Source organism: Sorex fumeus, unplaced genomic scaffold (genome assembly GCF_029834395.1).
Source record: "Sorex fumeus unplaced genomic scaffold, SorFum_2.1 ptg000008l, whole genome shotgun sequence".
Taxonomy (NCBI): Eukaryota; Metazoa; Chordata; class Mammalia; order Eulipotyphla; family Soricidae; genus Sorex; species Sorex fumeus.
Genome location: NW_026606065.1, coordinates 59,384,109 through 59,397,298, shown reverse-complemented (window position 1 = coordinate 59,397,298; position 13,190 = coordinate 59,384,109). Strand labels below are relative to the sequence as shown.

The window sequence follows — 13,190 nt, the reverse complement described above, 5'->3', positions numbered from 1 at the left end:
ACTTTCACACCAAGTAATTTTAATATTGGTGGGCCCCGCAGGTGGCTTATGTGAGGCAGGGAGGAGAGGGACCTTCACTTTCTACCAATCCACCTCTGCCATCCAGGACCCAGAGTTTTAGGGCTCTTGTCTCATCTCGAAAAAAGAATTTCAGAAGCAGAAAAGCAGTGAAGTAAAACAGATTCTATTAGGAGGTTTTGAAGGGGAGGAGGGAGAGAAAGTGGGAGAGAGTGGAAAGTAACACACTGAAGACAGATCGTGGGCTTCCTCAAAGGCGGAGAAGCTCACACATGCATCCTAACATTAGATACTAATATTCACATCTCAAAAGGGGAGATGATGGTGCCACACGTACTCAGCCACATGTGCTCAGCAGCATGGCCATAAGCAGCACATGGCTCGGGAAGTATATGTATGCCCTTTCTTTGCTCAAGTGACTTTTATAGGATTTTTCCAACCTGCCCCCATGGGACTTCTTTGTAGGTAAAACTCCATTGCCGAGGTGTGGGAGGAGGGGTTTAGGGGAGGGGAGATTTGCGGGTCTTCTTTGGTCTTCTTTGAAATTTCTATTCTGGCCTTTAGTTCCTGCTGGGACTTCTCTTAGAGGGGGGCTTCAGCCTTCTCTGGGTCTTTTGCTGGTCAGGTGAAAATTTTATGAGGCTTTAGTTCCTGTTTCCTGAAAAGTTAGCTTTTTTCAACTTTAGGGCTATTGATATTATTATTTCCCAGGAAATTCATTGCCATTGCCTTCGAGGCAGGGGCAGGTGGGGGGGGGGCGGTGGAGTTGGAGCTTCTCCACCTGCCTACATCAATTTCATTTTAAATTTAAAATCCAGTCGAGAACCTTCAGTGTCCTAGATAAGACGAAATATAAGCATGTCCATAATCAATAATACAACAGCTCTGAGACAACTGACAGTTCTGAGTGAGGAGCTGTCCTTTGAAACTGCAACTTAACAAAGGTTCCTTAAGAGAGTGGTATATGGTGGAGGGATGGGTACTCTATCATTGTATAACTGAAAGCCATGCATAAAAAATTTGTAAGTCTACAACTGTGCCTCATAGTATTTCACTAATACATTTTTTAAAAAAAAGAGAGTCATATATCCATCAACATCTCACCTCCTGAGGACTTGGTCTGTCTCTCTTTATACAGAGAACTCATTGATCTCATTGTATGGGACATTAGGAAGAAAGCAAAGGCAATGGGCTGGGAAGATAACCCAAAGGTCAGAATGCATATTTTGTGTGCAAGAACCTGGACTCAATCCATGTTCCAGCAAGTCTCCTACCTTACAGCAACATCTCCCTAAGCACTACCAGCTGTCACAAACACCTCACCCTCAAACTCACAATTATCTTTAAGGAAATACACAGCTTAGTGCATTTTAGTAGAGCTCTGAATTTAGGGAAAAGTTGCTAATTGGAGATTTCTCTCACAAGAAGGGCAGATCTGGAAGGGAAGACTCAAAAACCCAGGTAGTTCATTGTACTTCTTGGAGTGGGGATGATTTTTGTTGTTGTTTTCTTCCAAAATACTCATGGAACTATATTATTTAGATGAGTCTAATGTAGTGCAAAGGAAATGGAACAAGAACATTCACATCAACCACACCTTGTCTCCAAGGCCCTATCTTTAACGCTGCTGGTGTTCCCTAGGACCCCATTTTTCTGTTCAAAGACAAGGAGTCACAAGACTAAGATATTGTACAATACCTAAGGCAGGTGACCAGAAAGACAAATCAGTCTGACCATCCTGTGGATCCCCTGCATTCTCTGTAACACAAAGACCCAGTTTTCCTATAAAAATCACACACAAAAAAGCCATTGTTGACTTAGTCCTACTCTAAGTTCCTCCTCACTTGGGGATCTCCTTTTCTACTTTCCAATTAACTTTTCTAATGTCCAACTCTGAGTCTGAGAATCTTTATTATTCAATATTTTCATTCTTAGAAATAATTGAAGAACCTAGGAATTATGAAGAGAGTCCCACCACCACCGCTTCTGCCTCACCTGCATCAGTATCTCACCAATTTGTATCAATATTAAAACCACTTCATAGAGACTGAGAGAAATGGCCATTCATTTTCTCATACACAAAGACCAAAACAAATCTTCAATGGATTGGATAACTAGTGGGAACACTTACAGACAAAGACAACTTACAAAGACTACATAAATTAATTATAAATAAACTTATGTTCAAATTAAAATCTCCCAACCAGGAAAAAATAAAGCCAAGATCAGATGAATTCTACCAACTATTAAAAGAGTATATAATACCAATTCTCAAAATAATGTAAAAATATGGAAAACTGGAATATTTTCAAACTTATTTTATGAAAGCAATATAAACCTATACCAGGGGGAATGGTGCTGCTAACAGGTGAACTTGTCCCTGCAGGGCATATGCATCAGCATCCCTATGGTGCCTTCAGGCTTTCTGATACCCCAAAATTGCCACTGTGCCTTTGGACAGACCACAACAACTTGGGACCAAATTTAACAAGAAATTAAATGGCCAAAAGCCAGTTATGTGGGAAACACACTCACAAACCACCTCAGGCACTCAGCTATACAAGCACCTTATTGACCTTATTTCAGAGACCCATAGATTAATATAAAAAAGAGATCAAAAGCCACAGTTAAACTCAGAACTGTGCATGGCTGAACAAACTGGGCTAAATAGGAGGGGGGCAGGTTGGCCTGGTGGCCCGTACAAGCAGATCCCCCAGCAACCACTTGCTTCCACAATCCAAAATCACCACCATATCCCCGGCCCAACTCCAAGGTCTCAGCATGGACCTCACCAAGATAAAATCCGCTGAAAATTCTGGTATGCGGGTTTTGTAACTTAAATCTTCATGCTTTCTCAGAGTTGGGGTGGGCTACCTCTCCTCACTTCCCAATAAACATGGAAGAACTGGCAGTCACCCCCAAGAACCAACTCCAGCACCACTCTGTAAGCTCTACTACCGGCTTTGCTTCAGAGACCCACAAATAAATCTCAAAAGAGATCAAAAGCCGCAATTAAGCTCGGACCCATGCATGGCTGAACAGACCTAGGTAAAGTGCAGTGGGGCAGGTTTGCCTGTGCCTGCCCAAGAGGAGCCCCTGGCAACCACTCGCTCCATAATCCAAAATCGCCACCGTACCCCCAGCCTGATTCTACCTTCTCAGGATGGGCTTCAGCAAGATCTAATCTAATGAAAATGTTGTAATGTGGATCTTAGCGTACCAATAGCCCTGGTCCAGAGACACGGCAGCAAGTCCCAGAAGACACCACAGTTCTGAAGACCTCTCCGGGCCCCATACTGAGCCAATTTCACTGGGGTACTACAGATGGAGTAGGTTCAGTATCCCCACCTAGTCCAGATGGAATCCTGGTGACCAAGAGCTTCCACAAGCAAGGCCCCTAACCCCTGATATGTGGGTTCCAAGACTAAATCTCCAGGCAACATGTCAGCAGAGGACCCCAGCTGTCCCTCCCGGGATCCCCACCCACCCAGCAGACTGGCTGTCATGCCCATAATTTGCTTTCTGGTACCATCTTAGCGCACAAACATCCCTGGCCCAGAGACTTCCAATCGAATCCCAAAATGGATTAGTGCCATACAGAGATGTCTCTGGAACACAACAATTTAAAATCTAGAAATTTACATTTACAATCACTGCAATGTGAATTCTCATAATATTCAAAAGAAGCAAGGGAAAATAAATTAACTAGCCTCTGCCCCTAGTAGGTAGACTTAAATGGTGGTGAGAAAATTTGAGCAAAATATACTGCCCCAAATTAGAGAGAGAATATTTTGGAAAATTGTCAGCCACAGAGGCAGGGTGAGGACTGGATTGTGTGTGTGTGTGTGTGTGTGTGTGAGTGTGTGTGAGTGTGTGTAAGTGTGTGTGTGTGTGTGAACATTACTGGTGGAAAATGTATACTGGTGGAGAGATGGGTGTTCCATCATTATATGGCGAAATCTCAAACATGAAAACTTTGTAACTCTATCTCACGGTGGTACAAGTATATATATTATGGAGTTCATACCCAATTTAGTCAGTTTAAACAATGACTGGCTGAACAAATAGCAGTACTGTTACATTATTTTTAAAAAATAAAAAATGGAGGCCAGAGTGATAATACAGCTGGTAGGGCATTTGCCTTGCATGCAACTGGCCCGGGTTTGATCCCTGGCATCCTATATCTCTCCACAAGTACAGCCAGGAGTAATTCCTTAGTGCAGAGCCAGGAGTACCCTCTGAGCATCCCAGGGTATGATCCAAAAAGCAAAAACATAAAAATAAAAAAAATTAAAAAATAAATAAAACCTTTACCAAAGCCAGACAAATAAAGTATAAGGAAACTACAACTCAATATGCCAATATGACTATAGATTCAAGTTTTCAATAAAATACTACCAGGGAGGAAATCAAGAAGGAAGGAAGGAAGGAAGGAAGGAAGGAAGGAAGGAAGGAAGGAAGGAAAGAAGGAGAGAAGGAAGGAAGGTTTGCTTTATATAAAATAACATCAATGGAACTAATGTTGAGTGAAATGAATGACAGAAGAACAAATAAAATTGTACACAATCCAACTTGTGGATTATATGAAACAGCTAAAATAATAATATACATTGGAATGATAGTAGAAAGCTAACTCAGAGTCTGTGGCAAGGGACAGGTATGTGCTGCTGCTTAGTTTGTATAAAATGTATTAAATGATTGATATGTTAAGTGTGCTTACAACATTTAAAAATCAGTGCTGTTAAGATAAAGAAACTTGAGCTATAGAGAGAGAAAGAGCACGCATGAGAGAGGGAGAGCAAAGTTTGGAGTTATATTTGAAACTATTCTTTTATTGCATTCTTAAACTGACATTGATCTGTGGGATTCTATGCAATTATTTTGTTTTACTTTATATTTTCATGATTTTTTTCTGATAATTGTGGCATAGTAATTTTTCAGAGCCTTAGTTGGAAAAAAATTTAAAAAATTAAAATAAAGTTTCACCATTTTTGTAATGAATATTTACTTTCAGTTGGTAATAAAATCCTCATTGTTCTGCTGTGACCTATTTTTTTCTACTTTGCTTCTACTCTTTGTGTGATTATATTGTATTTCAGTAGTACTTTAAATATTGTGTTGTGTTGGTTCAATATATACTAAAATTTGAATAATACAGAGGAGACTAGTATGAGTCCTGTGCAAGGGTGATACAGATTATCACACATTCCATTCAAAGTGAAAAGAAAATAAAAAAGTTTGTCTTTATGGTATTGCGGATTCACTACCAGGATCTCACCATTCTACAAAGAAGTGATCGTTGATGTCAAGAGAGGGGTGCGGCAGGGTGATACCATTTCACCGAAACTTTTCAGTGCCACCCTCGAGAACATCATGCGACGACTGCAACGGGAAGGAATGGGAGTGAAGATAGATGGTCGGCAACTACACCATCTCCGCTTTGCTGATGACATTGTTTTAATAACACCAAACATCAGCCAAGCGGCACAAATGCTGGCCGACTTTGACTGTGAGTGTGGAAAGGTCGGACTACAGCTGAACCTTACGAAGACAATGTTTATGAGAAACAGCCTCGTTCCTGACGCCCCATTCGCTGTCAACGGAACGACCATCTCCGAATGCAACAGCTATGTGTACCTAGGTCGAGAGGTCAACATGAGAAATGACCTGGCACCCGAGCTGCGCAGGAGGAAGAGAGCGGCTTGGAACGCCTTCAAGAACGTCGAAGAAATAGCTAAGAGGACGAAGAACCTCCGGTTCCAGGCACATCTCTTTGATTCCACTGTTTTTCCTGCATTAGCATATGCCTCAGAGACCTGGGCCCTACAGGGACGCTGTCTCATTTGCCAAAGTGTCGAAAATCAGATGGGCTGGTCATGTAATGAGATTTAAAGACGACCGTTGGACTAGAGCTGTTACTGATTGGATTCCATGGGATGTCAAAAGACCGTGTGGCCGCCCACCTACCAGATGGTCAGACTTCTTCGTCAAGATCATGAACGATCGGTTTGAGGCCCTTCATGTTCCCGGAGCGAACAGATGCCATTGGGCTACACTAGCACGCGACAGGGACAAATGGAGACGTTACTGGTGCCCGCTCGAGCAAATCGACGACTAACAGGAAGTTAAGTGATTAAGTGATTAAGTAAGAAAGTATAGCAAATTTATATAGAACTAATTATGAACAATTAGTCAAATTTGCAGTCTTATCTGTAAATTAATATAAGTGTGATAGTGATATTCTTTGCCTAAAATAAAACAAAAACAACAAAATAAAATTTTATAAGTCCTCCATGAGTGCTGTGCTTTCTTTTAGGAATATTCTAGAGGGACCCAATCAGAAAACACAGATTCATTTCAGGAGGTAGCAATTTTGAGGTTATAATTTATTTTTGTCATTAATACTGAACATTAGGCATGGTAACTACTGTATCTATACAAGATTTATAAAAGAATATATGTGGAAGAAAAAATAAAAATAGTAAAATTCAGTTGCATCCCTTCATTAAATCTCCTTAGAACATTGAGTTAGGGGGCTGGAGTGATATAGCACAGAGGGTAGGGCGTTTGCCTTGCACGCGACCAAACTGGATTTGATTCCCAGCATCCCACATGGTCTCCTGTGCACCGCCAGGAATAATTCCTGGGTGCATGAGTCAGGAATAACCCCTATGCAACACCAGCTGTGACACAAAAGCAAACAAAAAACCAAAAACAAACAAACAAACAAACAAAAATATTGGGTCATTGGGAAGGATGAATTGTACTGCTACCACAATATACAGTATTAAAGAAGAACTTTTACGTTTTAATTAATTTTTTGTGTATTTTGCAGAACAACAGACCTTTAAAACTATCGTCAACCACTATATGTCATGAAAGTGAAAATTAAAAGAAGAATGTTGATTTGTTATATATCTATAATTCTTCTATCTTACTATGTTACTGAAACTTTTCTTAGTTTTTAAGAGAATTGGTCTCTGCATCAATATCAAGTCTATGTTTAATGAGATATATGTTCTAATAATCTGACTTCTTTTCCTTGTGCATTCTGTTTTAAGGAGTAAACTTCCCCAGCAATGCTCCAGGGATCCAGAGACTCTCCTCATGACATTCAACCTGGCTGTGCATCCATGAATTTTAGTGTAGAGGTCCAATGTTACTGAGAAATTCCGGTCTAACCAGACCCAGTGTCACCAGCATCACTTTGAATGTGTTAAAAGCCACCAGGGCAATACTCAATGGCAGTTTGGATCCTCCATTCTAATACCTGGCTGTGCAGAACATGCAGTGCCTGCACTGAATTAGGGCCTCTGTGTGTAAGACACTCCAAGTTTGAACTGTTTCCTCAGTCCTGTATATTCTTTCTGAAATGTTAATGAAGTAAAGTTGCTAATGTAACAATGATTTTGAGTGATATTTAAGAGCATCGAAATTAAAATGCAATTAATTTCTCAATGCCATATATCATCATTTCAGTAATGTATAAAAAATAATACAACATATCATCAGAATGCATTCAAAATATAGTTTACAAAGAAAGACAGTTTTGGAAATGGTAACAAAATTAAAGAATAAAGAAAGGACGCTTCTTTTTTGTTATTAAATTGGCAAATATGCAGCATGATATACTTAAGTATTCTTTATATATATATCATTAATAAATGTTGCACATTACTTGGCAGTCATTAACAAATGCCTTCTTTAGAAATCTAAGACTTGTAACAGCCATTGTGAAAAAATGCATTTGTGATATGAACCACATTTTTAAATGAAATGGATTTTTGCTTTGCTATCTTTTATGTCTTTTTCATAAAACTAGGCTTATGACCCAGGCACATTATTATTATACATATATTGTATTATATATTGTATTATTATTCAGCATTTCTAATACAGAGTAAATATGAGTTTAATAACAGATTCTGTTTAAGATAAGTTTATTATAAAAATGTATTTCAAAGACTAACACATAGATCTAGTTAAGAGAGGTAATTCTTGATAATATAATTTGGTGTACACACAAAATATGTTTCATCCTAATGTTTCTATCCAATTTTAATCCATGTGTCTTTGTAACATGACTTAAACTTCACAAATTGTATTTAACAAATGAGCTTAATTCTCGATAAGAAAAACAATGTATATCTTATAAACACTTTCTGTTTTATTTTCTTATTATGATTTAAAATAAGTATATTTTACTTTCAAACATAGTTTGCCTTGCCCAAACTTATCAATGTTATATCATATGATTATGTGATATCCTATTTTCATTTTTTCATGCTTTAGTCATACTGCATATATTTCTGGTGATCTTTATTCAGTGATACATTTATAACATTATTAGTCTTCAGTTATTTGGGAAGCAATTGATAGATACAATTTCTATCAATTCCAACATTACTAGTTTTTGTTTTTATTTTTGCAGTTAATGGAAATAACTGAAGACTAGTAATGTCATGAACACACAACTACACATTAGCTTAAATATAATTATTATACATACTATATATCATATATAGCAAATGACTACCACCATAAGTTTTATTAACATACATTTCCATACAAAATTGCAATTTTTTTTCTTGTAATGAAACTTTTCCTCCCCTTCACTCTACTTTTCCTTTCCTTCATGGTTGTTATTGTGATGATAAGTAGTCTCAAGCTCAGGGGACCATATGGGATTCTGGAAATTGAACCTTGGTCATTTGTGTGAAGATAAGTGCCTTACCCTCTGTACTATATCTTTGACCTCAACAGTCTCAAAGACTTTTATAGGCAGGTCATTCTAATTGCATAGCAGAGTATATAATAAGGAGATAGAACAATGGAGGGTTATAAAATGTAATATGAAGTTTAGGCTAAATAATACAACTTTTGGGGCTGGAGCGATAGCACAGTGGATAGGGTGTTTACCTTGCACGCATCCAAACCAGGTTGGATTCCCAGCATCCCATATTATCCCCCAAGCACCGCCAGGAATAATTCCTAAGTGCAGAGTTAGGAGAAACCCCTGTGCGGTGCTGGATGTTACCCAAAAAACAAACAGACAGAAAAAAAAATTAACAAACTTTTGTGTGAGTTGAAAGAGAAAGTGAAGGAAAAGTTTTCATGGAGAGGTAATGAACAAAATTCTCTTTTAAAAAATATTATTTTTTTATTTTTAAATTTTATGGAATCATCATGAGATAGTTACAAGCTTTCATGTTTGGGTTACAGTCACTCAATGATCAGTGCACATTCCCCCCCACCTATATCCTCTGTATACCCCTGCTTTCCCACCCTCCCCCTGCCTCCGTGGCAGACATGATTCCCCATAATCTCTCTCTACTTTTGGGCATTATGGTTTGCAATACAGAACCTGAGAGATTATCATGTTCGGTCCTTTATCTAATCTCTGCACACATTCCCCATCCGGACTGATTCCTCCAGCCATCTTTTTCTTAGTGATCCCTTCTCTATTCTAGCTGCCTTCTCCCCTTTGCTCATGAGGCAGGCTTCCAGCTATATAGTAATATCTGTCCCATGTAGCTACTATCCTTAGGTGTCAGTCTTATGATATGTTGTTATATACTCCACAAATGAGTGCAGTCCTTCTATATCTGTCCCTCTCTTTCTGACTCATTTCACTTAGCATGATACTCTCTATGTCTATTCATTTAAAAGCAAAGTTCATGACTTCATTTCTCCTGACAGTTGCATAGTATTCCACTGTGTGTTCCAATGTTTCTTTAACCAGTCACCTGTTCTAGGGCACCTGGGTTGTTTCCAGATTTTGACTATTGTGAACAGTTCTGCAATGAACATATCGGTTCAGATGTCATTTCTACTGTGCTTTTTTTGCATCCTCGGGAAATATTCCCAGAAGTGGTATTAAGGGTCATATGGAAGCTCAATTTCTAGTTTTGAAGGACTGTGCATATTGTTTTCCAGAAAGGCTGGACTGGTGGGCATTCCCACCAATAGTGAAAGAGTGTCCCTTCTTCCCCACATCCATGCCAGCACTGTTTGCTTTTGTTCTTTTGAATCTGTGCAAGTCTCTGTGGTTTGAGATGATATCTCATTGCTTTTTGATTTGCATCTCCCTCATGGCTAGCGATGTGGAGCATTTTTTCATGTGCCTTTTGGCCATTTGTATTTATTTTTTGAGGAAACTTCTGTTCATTTCTTCTCCCCATTTTTGATAGGTTTGGAGGATTTTTTCTTGTACAATTCTACTAGTGTCTTGTATCTACCTTAAAATAAATGAACCCTGAGCTCTGTCTAATGCCAGGCATAAAAGTCAGAACAATGTGGATTAAAGACCTCAATATCAGACATGAATCCATAAGGCACATAGAGGAAAATGTAGGCAAACTCTCCTCGACATTGAAGCTAAAAACAACTTTAAGGATGAAACAGCACTGACCATGCAAGTGGAAGCAAACATAAACAAACTAAGACTACATCAAACTAAGAAGCTTTTGCACTTCAAAAGAAACAGTGACCAAAATACAGAAAGAACCCACAGAATGGGAAAGAATATTTACCCAATACTCATCTGCTAAGGCATGAATAAACTTCTAAATTAGGAGACATCATACATAAATGTAGTAACATGAGGGGTTGAGGTATGAGACCAGACTCTTCTAGGTGACATCCCAAATTGAGTAGATCAATAACCTTTTTGTTCAGTTTCCTATTCAATTTCTTTACTGTTTTCAAAGATAATAATGTGTTTCTTTTCTATGGGTATTTTTATTATCTTTTACATGTTACATGAATTTATTTCATATTATAGCCTTGACAGACATTTTCTGAATTTACAATGAAATACATTGTCCTTCCAATAAGTTTTACCAGTAATGCTCATAATTAGTCACTTTCTCCTTAATGGATTCACTAAAAAGTTAGCACTTTAATCACTGCTGAAAAAGTGTCCACAAATAGCCCAAAGCAATAGGGAAAAGTTATAAGCTACAATCATTAGCTCTGCTAATTTTGAGAAGTATTATCTTCATAAAAACTTTACAGGAAAACATTAAAAATAAATCCAATCCTTTATATTGGTTGGTCTCCTTTGTGAATATACCTAGGCTTTTACACATTTATTTAATTTGATGCTTGAAAAAATATTCGAGATATTAAATTACACATTCTTGTGATGTCATGTTAGATTCCTGAGTCATGTTGATGTATCAGCTTCCTTCTATAAAAAGGTATTATTTATAAGGCAGTATAATAAAACAAAACTTATATACAGGTACATACAAAACTTTACCAGGCTTATATGGGAAGAAAAAAAATCAATTTTCCTGGCCTTTATTCATTTGAAGCAAAGAAGTTTAACAATATTGCATGGAGGGCAGTGTTTTTTCTAAGTGAAAGGTCACAATTTACTCAAGAGATGGGGGATTTCTTCTTCCTCAAAATTCATTTTTTAAGATTAGAGACCATGAAGAGCTATGATTCATGTTGATACAGTAGAGTAGCTTGTGATATATCTGAATCTCAACAATATGTTTTAGAACTAATCCAAAAAAGTGTGTTGCAAACCTTGAAGTCAGATTGAAAGATGAAATATGGCCAAAATAATTGTGGAGGAAACATATCACCTGTATATTGTAAGTATTACATTATCTCCTAATTAGTCTTTATTTCAAATTTTTTACAGAGATTTACAAATTAATCTTGTAAGTCTTGCATTTTTATATTATTGTGAATCTTTTTAATTTTTAGAAAAAAATTGTATTTGTTTAAATCTGAGAAACTGAAAGAAATAGAGACTAGTCTTGATATAGATTTTTAAAATCTAAATCATCAGAGACAAAAAAAAATCAGCAATACAGCAATAAGGAGGTCCTTAAACCCAACATAAATTTTCCAATATTTCCTTATTGTATCATTAATGTTTTTAAATCACAAAACAACTTTTTACGTTCACTTAATGGCTAAATAAATAACTTTTATCTCAGTTGAAATCAGATTAAAGGCTTTAAAGATAGCTGATTCATTAACTGGCCAATGGCTTCAGCAATCTGGGATCTTCCTATCTACTCCTTTACTTCCTTTTCCTTGGCTTCCATTTCAGATTTACATAAATAAGGCTTTTGTATTTCCAGGAACCATAATTTGATATTACAATTTTAGAGGAAGGGCATCAATGATATACCTTCATCATACATAATGTCTTAGAAATGCTCATTCTTTTTCCTGTAATATGCTTGCTTGAATCCCATAATCTATTTCTTAGTCAACAGAGATGGCAATATAATTCTCTTCTATTTGTGATTTGCATTTCAGTTTTTTCCTCAGGGAGACATTTGATAATATTTGGAGAAAATATTTTGACTGTCACAATTAGAATTGCATTCCAGGTATCAAGGGGGTAAAGTTTAGAACTACTGCTTGAATAACCTACAACGCACAGTAAATCTTAACACACACCCTGCTCCCCAGCAAAAGTATCTAGTTTATAAAGTTGAGTCTGAGAAGCCCTATTTTATAGAACTAGACTAAATCCCAGAGGTTGTGTTTGCATCAGCTTTCAGTGCGGCACATGGATAAGAAGAGGAAGAATCAATATAGAAAGGAAATTGTAATTTGGTTAGGAATTAAGTAGGTAATGAGAGCAGATAGGGAAAAACACTACTCCCCTTTCTGACTACAAGCAGGCGCAACTTAACAGTCTTATATTTGCCTCCAAGTAAAGATAAGAAAGGATTTCTAGATTTAGGAATTTTATTAAAAACCTCATTAGGGATAATATATAATTAAAAATCATGTATATCTTATTAGTTGAGAGTTAAGCCATAAAGTAATATTCAAATATATTTACTACAAAAGCAAAATATAAATTTTCATAGCTCTAATATTGGTTAGAAAATATTTTTTTAAAATTTACAGCACAGCAGTATTTTAAAATATTTATCTACCTATCAATCTATATTCCTTTATATAAATTGAAAAAGAGAGAAAGATGTGTTTGTGTGGTATGCAGGGTGTGTGTGTGTGTGTGTGTGTGTGTGTGTGTGTGTGTGTGTGTGTGTGTGTGAACCTAAAAATAAAATCTATGCTAAAAATAAAAAAAAATATTTTCTACAAAAAGCATGGAGTGCAACTTTACTGAGATGAACTGCTCCTATATCTACCACTCATTGGTTTTCTATGCTTTACATATGATACTAATA

The 13,190-nt window shown here is 37.1% G+C and overlaps 1 non-coding gene across 1 annotated transcript; it reads left to right on the top strand.

Annotated features, from left to right (window-relative positions):
• Positions 1–5,135: 5,135 nt before the first annotated feature.
• On the top strand, positions 5,136–5,240 carry LOC130019496 (U6 spliceosomal RNA). Its single transcript, XR_008791821.1, has one exon. It is a non-coding gene; the product is annotated as a U6 spliceosomal RNA (small nuclear RNA).
• The last annotated feature ends 7,950 nt before the right edge of the window (positions 5,241–13,190 follow it).